The following is an 11,227-nucleotide window of genomic DNA, read 5'->3' as shown; positions in this document are numbered from 1 at the left end:
GCCTAATGAGCGATCCAACAAGCCTAATTCTATACATTCTCACACTTTCTCGTATTTCGTGCCCAGATCTAACATCCTAAGACTATGACTCGATACAAGACGTAATCAGCAGATGTAATGCACCAACAGGGAGAAAGCTTGTATTTCTCTTGAGAGATGCAGGTTCAACTCTTACTTGATACAGAGTAAGGCACTGGTGGGCAATGATAGGAGACCCAGGGAAACCTGGGTTGGATCCTTGAGTCAAACGGGTTTTATCGGTAATTCACTGTCGTGCCTACGTGCGGGTGGTTACCGGGTTTTCCCTGGAATTGGTGGTGGACTCGGATTACTCTCGGAGTACTCCGTTTGTCCAGTAGGTATCCCGAGAATGCTCGGGATAGATTATGTTGGTCGTTCAAAAAAGGTTTTCTCTATTTTGTAGAGAAAGTTGGGTTTAGAGAATAGGATGTGAATGTTCTTGCTAAAATCTTTATAAAACAAGTAAAAGCAATATATATATATATATATATATATATATATATATATATATATATATATATATATAGGCTAATTATAATGACAAAAACTCAATCCAGTTGACTAAACCCTGAAAACTCTAACATGTGGCTAGGATTGATCCACGTTTAAATTTATATTGAAAGGGGTAAGGGCATGATCGTCTTTTTCTATCTTACATTTTTGACTTTATGTGATGGGTTGGTGATGTCTGCACACGCAGACTTTCTCATACCTTCTTTCTTCTTGTCATCTCTTTTAGTTAATGCATGTTGTACTTGTTAGACTTTTCACAACCTTCCTTCTTCTCTCACATCACACACACTTTCTAATAACTTCTCTTTTGTTCTTTATAGATATTCATATCTCTCATCACACACACTTCCAGATCTAAATCAACCATCAAAATTCTTCTTCTTATCACAATCATTCATAATCAACCACCAAAACTCTAGATCTACAAGCGTTACAACCTGGTGACGGTGTAGTTCAAGATCCGGTTTCTTGGCGAACGAAATATTCATCGATCCACCATAAATCATCACCAAAACCACTATTTTTCTTGGCAGATTTAGTGCTTTGAGTGGTTTAATAGATTTGTAAGGTGGGCTCGGGTAGTTCCTCGACAAGGGTTTCAAGATCCGATGGTGGTTTCAAGATCCGGCGGTGGTCAACAAATCCGATATTGAAGATGATGTTTCAGTGACGGTTTGATATTTGAAGATGATCCCAAAGATGTTTGATGTTGAACATGATGTCCCAGATCTAAAAGATCCTCCAGATTCTTAAGTATGTTTGTGTTTTTGTAGATCTTCATTTTTTGTGTTTTGTAGATATCCAACTTTTTGTAATTTTCAGATTTGCAATTTTTTTTTTTGTGTTCCAGATCTAAAAGGTCCTCCAGATTTGCAATTTTTTGTGTTTTGTAGATCTTCATTGTTTGTGTTTTGTAGATCTGCAACTTTTTTTTATTTTTTTTGTTTAAGAAGATGAATGTTATTAAGTTCTTGTTTTCTTGATATGTTGTTACACTTTTTTAGATTGTTGTAAAAATAAAGTGTGTTGTTATATTTTTTTCCAGATTATTGTTCTTTGGTTATGTTACACTTTTTTTGTGTAACATCTTTATGTAACCAAACATAGCTGGGTTTTACTAATGTAAAAATTCTAATATGTTTTGTTAGTTACATATTTAAAAATTCTAAAAAAACATAAACAGATGATATATGTAACACCTTTTTTGCTTTTTATTATTGATTTTATCAATTTTTTTGTGAAAAAATTTGTTTCAGATCTGGGTCATAATAATGTAGTAGAAAATAGATTGTTCTTTGGTTATGTTACACTTTTTTTGCGTAACATCTTTATGTAACCCAACATAACTGGGTTTTAGTAATGTAACAGTTCTAATCTGTTTTTTATTGTTAAATGAAACAAATGTGCTAGTTGACAAAAATCAGGGGGATTCATATGAGTGTAACAACTGGGTGATAATAATTTAACAAAAAATAATTTGTTCTTTGGTTATGTTACACTTTTTTTGTGTAACATCTCTATGTAACAACATAGCTGGGTTTTAGTGATTCTTGTGAGTGTAACAACTGGATGATAATAATGTAACAAAAAAAAATTGTTCTTTGATTATGTTACACTTTTTTTGTGTAACATCTTTATGTAACAACATAGCTGGGTTTTAGTAATGTAACAATTCTAATATGTTTTGTCAGTTACATATTTAAAAATTCTAAAAAAACATAAATAGATGATATTTGTAACACATTTTTACATTTTTTTTGTAGTGTACGTATACAAAAGTAAACAAAAAAGTTCAAAATTATAGAGAGATTGGAGAGAGGAAAGTAGACAGATTTACATTTTCTGTCAGGAGAGAGAGGAAAGTTGACAGATGTTACACTTTCTGTCAGGAGAGAGAAATTGTAACATTTCCAAATATACCCTTTTTGTACCTCTCATTAGTATTATATTAAAAGGTAAAAAGAAGGCAATTCCAAAATGATCTCATCCATCAATCTGCTTAATCAATGGCTATTATTGGGTTTTCAGGGTTTATTCAACTCAAGTGGGTTTTCAATTTATCCTTGCCCTATATATATATATATATATATATATATATATATATATATATATATATATATATATATATATATATATATATATATATATATTGTGAAAGTGTAAAATACAATATCCATTAATGTACAATATGTACGAGATGAAATTATAACATGCGTAATTAGTTTTATAACATGCGCGATTAGGGTTTTTGAGTTTTATAACGTACGTAATTTTATCTCATACGCATCATACGTTAAGGAATATTGTATGTTAACCAACCATATATATAGGATTAGATTCAAGACTGAACACTAGTCTATTTTGTAAATCAATGGTCAAGATTTGATGATGAAATACACTAGTGTATTTTACAATTTGTTGATGAAATCCTAGCCATACACGTGTGTAAATCAATGGCCAGAATTTGTTCACTCAGTTCGCAAATACACTAGCTTTCACTCTAGAACCCCACCCTATATATATGTATATATATATATATATATATATGGAAACGGGATCAGGAGAAAACGCTCAAAAGTGTGAAAACGGTGAGAACGCTTCTTGGCATAACACGTGTCACGCCGCTTAGAGAAGGGCGGAGGGGCTTTTTTGTCCTTTCATATTTCTTTTTTATTAACGCGTGTCCCTTCATCTTTCCATTTTTTTGGCGTTTATTAAATACGCGGCGTTTTATTGTTTTTAGATCAGAATTATAGTAAATATTTTGGCGTTTTAAGTATTGTTTTGGCGTTTTTATTGTTTTTTAGATCAGGATGCAGGCTTTTAATGTAAAAAAACATCAGTAATTTTCTTGATTTTATTATATCAAGTGTTTTGCCATTTAGGATACAGGCCTATAATGTGACAAGCAATTATGGCGTTTTGAAAAGATAAATAATTTTCAATTTTCCATGTAGTGGCATTAATATAACTATAATGTTTTTGGCAATAAATGATACCGTCTCTTTATTTTACAGTTTCTTTCAATTTTCATCTGTCAATTAGTGTTGATTTTTCCAGTAATACTTTGTTTGCGTTTTTGGCGTTTTATATAGCAACCTCGTACTTTGCTAGCATTCGTTCTCACAGTTTTCAAACTATCAGTTTTGTTGTTTGTAGTTTTTGACGTTTTATACTCAATTTTTTTAAATAGCAGAGAATTAGATGATAAACAATAAAGAATTACATAACAAACAATAGAAAATGAAAAAAAATTAAAAATTATAATCGAATTTCTCATTCAAATCTTCACTGTCATCAGCCTCTTCTACTTTAACCTTTTTGGCGTTTTGAACCTGTTTTTGAATGCCTTATATAGATCCTTATTTTCCTACATAACGGCCGTCTTTAGAAGATGCTTATTTTTTGTGGCATCCTTTATGATGGGTGGATATATACTTGTTTGATGACATGTTGAAGACACACGCCTGCTCTATTGTATTGATCCCTTCATGTCATCCATATATCCATCAATAACAAAGTGACATGATGTCATATCAGTGTCATCAGTCTCTTTGTCTTGAATATTTGTCCATCTTATTCAGCAAAAGATTATAGAGATACCCAACTCAGAGAAGAATCCATCCAGTGAAATTTCATTCAGATCAATACTCAATATAGCAGAATCGAGGTTCTGCATCTGTGGCTTTTTTGAGTATTTTTTTGGCGTTTTTAAAGTGAATGGTTTCTAGGGAATATGGCGTTTGTTTCTGGTTTTGTGATAAGTTGTTTGTGCAGAGAAGTCTCTCTTTATAGGATGTTTTTGGCGCATAGTTTAGGCGTGATTTTATTTATAATAAATGATATTAATAAAGTAGTCGTCTTGTCAGTTTACCGTGTATTTTTACTGTTTTTTTGTTCAGCTTTTCAGGTTTGGCGTTTTTGAATGGGTTTAAGTAGTTTTTGGCGTTTTTCTTTTTTTCATTTTTAGCTTTTTTTAATTAATACTTCTGGAAATTACTTTCATTATAGTTTGGGAGTTTGTGGCGTTTTTACTCCATTTATGGCGTTTTCATATGCATTATGACTGTTTGGCGTTTAATTAAGATAATGTATTTTTTTATTCTAAGTTGAAAAATACATAGCAAACAACAGAAAAAGAAAATTAAAAAAATAAAAATAAATATAATTCATCTTCCAAATCTTCACTGTCATCAGTCTCTTTCTTCTTTGAATCATGTTCGCTGGTGGTTTGTCTTAGCCATGCTTGTGTTTTTGTGGCCGTTTGGAAAGACAAAATGACATGAGTTTTTTTTTTTTTTTTTTTTGAATATGTATCTTCAAACAACTCAGTAGTGTCATTCGTCTTTTCATGCCATTAAAATATTCATCAAGAATAAAACACAGAAAATGACATAAGTCTGACCCCAGCATCTTTTTGTTTATGATTTGTCCATCTCATGCAGCAAAATGTTATTTTAGTCACAGCACCTCATGGAAGAATGCATTATCCGATACTTTGGCGTAGAACAATATTTTGAATATACAAGAAACGATATTTGGCATTTTTGGCATTTTACTGAGGAAATAGTGTATCTGAAAGAACTGTCGATCTTTTGGAATCTTTTGATTTTTGAGTGTTTTGGTGTTTTCTAAGATGAATGGTATATAGTAGAAAATATGGCGTTTTTGAGTAGTTGTGTTTGATGTTTTGGGGATTTGGCGTTTGTAAGTTGAATGGTATATAGTAGAAAATATAGCGTTTCAGGTTCTGGGGGATGTGTTTTTATGTCTTGGATGTTTTTTGTTTATATAGCGATGTGATTTGGTCCGTAATGGCGTTTTATTCACCAATATGGCGTTTTGGTATAGAGGTGTAAAGACGCTTTTACCTTTAATGAGGCGCGTCCACGTAATAAAATTGATGTTATTTACGAAAATGCCACCGCGCCAATTTAGTCCATAGATTGTTTTAATCGGACGATCCATAAGCGTTCTCACCGTTCTCACACTTTTTACCGTTTTCTCCAAATCCCGACCCTATATATATATATATATATATATATATATATATATATATTAGAGTAAATTACGATTTTGGCCCTTGTAGTTGTTTCATTTTAACCCTATCGGTCCAAAAAAGAATCTTTTAACATCTAAGCCTCTAACTTCATGTATTCTAATCCTTTTGGCCCCCGTCACTAACCCATCCGCTTACTTGGTTAAAAACTAATTTCGCCCATCACATGAGTGACATTTATGTCAATTCACCTAATACAACCATATCTAACCCTATTTAAACCCACATCTAATCAAACAACACAATCTTGCTTTCTCGTTTATGGTTCTTAACAGAATCAGGAAGAGAGAGAACTTTTAGAAAACTGTATGAAAGAACTGAATAGAATTTGGACAGAAAGTAATAAAATGGAGAAATAGTAAACGAGTGAACCGGGCTTGTGTTTGACACAATTCCCTTAAACAGATTCGTCGTCTGTTCCCAGGGTACGCCGGTCCGAAGCAGCAACAGCGCACTACCGGACTTGAACACTTGCCTGAAAGAAAACATGAGAATGCTGCAGAGAGATCGAGAGAGAAGAGATGGTTTTCGGCGTGTCTCAACTAATCAGCCTAGCCTTCATTTTATAGTGCCAGAACCATAACCGAAATCCTTCTTTTGATTGCAGCGAATTAAAGACCAAATAATGGCCATTAGTATATCTGTTACGAAACTGATAATCATGACCAAAACTGTTAGAATTTAAAAACGAAATAATGATCATTCATTTATTTCAGTTTCAAAAACAGAACAATAGTCAAGAGATTCGAGTGCAAAAACCGCTCCATGCGGACCCGGGTTTTTGGAACTGCATTCGTGTCCGCAGGACGTGCGGGCACACGCGAGTTCAACTAATTCCGGTTCCATTTTTGCACCCCCCCCCCGGCGCGCTTGCGGGTAGGACTTGTGGTAAAACATATCATGAGACTACAATTTCTTGGTCAAGCTTTTGCCTTATAAATAGCCTTTTCTTTTGTTCCCACACCAATGTGGGATAAGGTGGTTTTACCACTTGAGAATTTCCATTCACACCAAACTTCCAACAATCCCCCACATGAATGGAGGTCGATCTCAGAAACATCATTATTCCAATTTGATTTCAGCAGTTGAGTTTTGCATACGATAGGTAGGTGTTACCCTTTGAACCTTCGCTCATAAAATGCACTTAGCCCACTAGCTCTGAGTAGAACTTGATGTCTTTGAACTCGATTGTCGTTTGTGTAGACGAAAATGCACTTCACACAAGACTCTCCCTGACAAAGTCAAGTCCTCATAGTTATGTTCGTTATGGTCATGAACATGAGCCTGGTTCTGCGAGAGCCATTAGGTATTGCGCCCCAACAACACCCTTCGAAGCGACCCCACTTCTCTCTCACATAGATGATTCACTATGTATGGTTACCTTAGTCGAATCACTAAAAGCCATAGGCTTAGCCTCACACTTGTCACTTTTAGGAATGGACTAGGAAGTTTACTAAGCTTAGCAATAAACTCTTTTATATATATACGTACGGTTATCCCCCACAGTGACCTTACTAATTCATACAATTTGGTTTTCCTATTGAACTTAGCTTTTGGGATCTCCAGTTTACTGAGTTAGGTTTCCATTATATGAACTTATATTTTCAAGGGCTTCAGTCCCATTCTTATGGACGACTTCTGTACTAACTCTCTACTTAGGCCTTTTGTTAGCGGATCTGCAATATTATCCTTTGACCTCACGTAGTCAACAGTGATAAATCCTGTAGAGATTAGTTGTGGTATCGTATTATGTCTACGTCTGATATGTCTGTTCCTACCATTATACATTGTGCTACGAGCTCTGCCAAGTGCCGATTGGCTATCACAATTTATACAAATGGCCAATGTCGGCTTAGGCCATCTTGGTATATCCTCAACAAATTGACATAGCCATTCTGCCTCTTCACCTGGTTTATCTAAATCGATGAACTCTGATTCCATCATGGATCTAGCGATAACCGTTTGTTTTGACGATTTCCACGATATAGCAGCACCTCCAAGTGTGAATACATACCCACTTGTTGCTCTGGAATCATTCATATCAGATATCCAATTTGCATCGCATTGTCCTTCTTTAACTGCTGGATATCTGTTATAATGCAACCCGTATTCCCGAGTGTATCTTAAGTAGCGAAGCAACCGAGTGATACAGTTCCAATGCATTGAACTTGGGTTGCTCGTGTATCTACTTAGCTTGCTCACAGCATATGCTATGTCTGGTCTAGTACAACTCATAAGATACATCAAGCTACCAATAATTCTTGAGTAGTCCAACTGGTTTACGGGTTCACCTCTATTCTTGGCTAGATGTTGACTATTGTCAAGTGGAGTTCTAGCTTCATTAAAGTCATTTGCATTGAACTTCTCAAGAATTTTGTCCACATAGTGGGATTGACTTAAAACAAGTCCACTTTGGGTTCGCGTGATTTTGACCCCCAAAATCACATCCGCAAAACCCTTGTCTTTCATGTCAAATCTTGCTTTTAGCATGTTCTTTGTAGATTTTATGATTTTGTCATCACTTCCAGCAATGAGCATATCATCTACATATAGACACAAAATGACATATCCATCAGATGTGTCCTTCACATACACACACTTGTCACATTCATTGATTTTGAACCCAGCATCAAGCTTGACATGATCAAACTTTTGGTGCCATTGTTTTAGAGCTTGTTTCAATCCATACAAGGATTTTACAAGTTTACACACTTTCTTTTCTTGCCCAATAGCTGTGAAGCCTTCGGGTTGCTCTATGTAGATTTCTTCCTCTAGAATTCCATTCAAGAAAGCTGTTTTCACATCCATTTGGTGAACTTCCAAATTTCTAATGGCGGCAATGGCAAGCACCAACCTGATGGATGTTATTCGCGTAACTGGCGAATATGTATCAAAGTAATTTAAACCTTCTCGTTATTTATATCCTTTGATCACCAACCTTGCTTTGTACTTATCGATGGTTCCATCTGGTTTCATCTTCTTCTTGAAGATCCATCGATATCCTAGTGGTTTACATTCTTGAGGAAGATCCACTAATTCCCAAGTATGGTTTTGTAAGATACAGTCTATCTCACTTTTGATTGCCTCCCTCCACTGAGGTCCTTCTGAGGAATGCACCGCTTGTTGGTACGTTTTGAGGTTCATATTCTACCATATAGGTAAGAAACTTAGGGCCAAAGGATTTTTCAGTCCTTTGCCGTTTACTTTTCCTAATTTCAACTTCCTCAATCTTAGATTGTTCTCGAGTTTCATCGTTTTTAACTTCACCCTCGGGAACAATTTCCTTAACCGGTCTAGAAGAACTCGGTTCACTTTTATCTAAGCATGGGAACATATGTTCAAACCATGATTAGTCCTTAGATTCTATTATGGTGCCATTCCATATTCCAGGATTCTTAGAATCATGCACAAGAAAGCGATATGGACCATAAGGACGAGTGTATCCTATAAATATACAATCCACTATTTTGGGTCCTATTAGTAGGCGCTTAGGCGGTGTGACCACCACCTTAGCTAGACACCCCCACACTTTCAAGGATTTATTTGGTGGTTTCTATCCCGTCCATAATTCGTAAGGTGTTACATCCTTTTTCTTATTGGGTATTATGTTCAACACATAATTTGTCGATAAGATTGCTTCCCCCCACATGTTTTGGTTTACACCAGAACTTATCATCATGGCATTCATCATTTCTTTCAAAGTGCGATTTTTCCGTTCCGCTATGCCATTTGATTGAGGGGAGTAAGGAGCCGTGAGTTCGTGGATGATTCCACTTTTTGCACATACGTCAATAAAAGGTGAAACATATTCACCTCCTCGGTCGCTCCTTACGATTTTGATTTTCCGATTTAGTTGATTCTCAACTTCGGCTTTGAACAAGATAAACTTGTCAATAGCCTCGTCCTTACTCTTAAGTAAGTACACATAGCAATACCTTGTACAATCATCAATGAACGTGATGAAGTACTTGTTCCCACCGCGAGTAGGAATTGCTTTTAAATCACACACATCAATGTAGATCATCTCGAGGGGGTCGGTGATTCGTTCAACCTTTTTAAATGACGATTTCGTTTGTTTTGCTTCTACGCAAGTTTCACATTTATTAATTGAATCGATATCTTATGTTGGTATGCAATCAAGTTTAATTAAACGACGAATGGAATTATAATTAACATGACCTAGTCTACCATGCCAAATATTAGAAGACTCAATCAAATAAGTAGAACTAGTAGCGGTTTCTTTCATTGCATTCACAACCATTACATTGAGTTTAAGCATTCCATTGAGGGCATAGCCCTTACCAACATACATACCATTTTTTGTCAACACGACCTTATCCGACTCAATCACCATTTTGAACCCAAACTTGTTCAATTACCATCCCGACACAAGGTTCTTACGAATTTCTTGAACATACAACACCTTGGACAATGTGAGCTCTTTTCCAGAAGTCATCTTCAAAACCACGTTACCCTCGCCTTTAACTTCTGGCGTGGCAAAGTTTCCCATGAAAACCTTTTCGCCATTAGTCACCTCCTTGAAGGTGTTGAAAAGGCTTTTGTCGGAACACACATGACGGGTAGCCCCTGTATCAACCCACCAATCCTTGTTATTTTGCGCAACCAAATTAACTTCGGTCACCAAAATCGAGAGATCCGTGACCATGGCAACAAGGTTGTCGACTTCAAGAACCATGTTCACTTGTAGAGCATTTTCCTTCTTGGGAAGCTTGCATTCGCTGGCTTTGTGGCCTTGCTTTTGACAATTATAACATGTTCCTTGGAACTTCTTTTTCCCAACTCCTCCCTTAGGAACAAGGTTGGAGCGTTTCCCATGACTTTTCTTTCCACCCTTTCCACTGTTTTTTCCCTTTGAAGATTGGCCATGTTCAACAAGATTGGCCTTCACAGTTTCAGGGCCATTAATCTTTTTTAGGGCCACTTTGTTATCTTCTTCAATCCGAAGACGAACAACAAGATCTTCAATGGCCATCTCCTTTCGCTTATGCTTGAGATAGTTCTTGAAATCAACCCAACTTGGTGGCAGTTTTTCGATCATTGCAGCAACTTGGAATGTCTCGCTGAGCATCATTCCTTTCGCATGAATATCATGGAGGATAACCTGCAATTCTTTGACTTGGGTCATACCAGTTTTAGAATCTATCATTTTAAAGTCCATGAACTTAGCCACCATGAATTTCTTGGTGCCTGCATCTTCTGTTTTGTATTTGCGATCCAAAGACTCCCACAATTCTTTGGCAGTCTTGGCTTTGCAATACACATTATACAATGTGTCCACCAAACCATTCAAAATAAAGTTGCGGCACAGGAAATCCGAATGATTCCAAGCATGCACCGCGCTCACAGATTAAGCATCCATATCCCCTTCATCAACATGGGGTTTAGGTTCAGTCAAGAACCTTGCCAGGTTCAACGTGGTCAGATAAAAGAACATCTTTTGTTGCCACTGTTTGAAATTCACACCATTGAATTTCTCTGGTTTCTCAGCATGCGACACTGCATTAGGCAGTGGTGTCACTAGACCGGTAGTGACGGTAATAGCGGAAGTCATGACCGCAGAAACAGCACTGGTCATGACAGTAGAAACAGCAGCAGTCATCGGCTGGGATTCCA

Source organism: Helianthus annuus, chromosome 15 (genome assembly GCF_002127325.2).
Source record: "Helianthus annuus cultivar XRQ/B chromosome 15, HanXRQr2.0-SUNRISE, whole genome shotgun sequence".
In the NCBI taxonomy this organism is placed as follows: domain Eukaryota; kingdom Viridiplantae; phylum Streptophyta; class Magnoliopsida; order Asterales; family Asteraceae; genus Helianthus; species Helianthus annuus.
Note: the sequence above shows the minus strand (reverse complement) of the source record.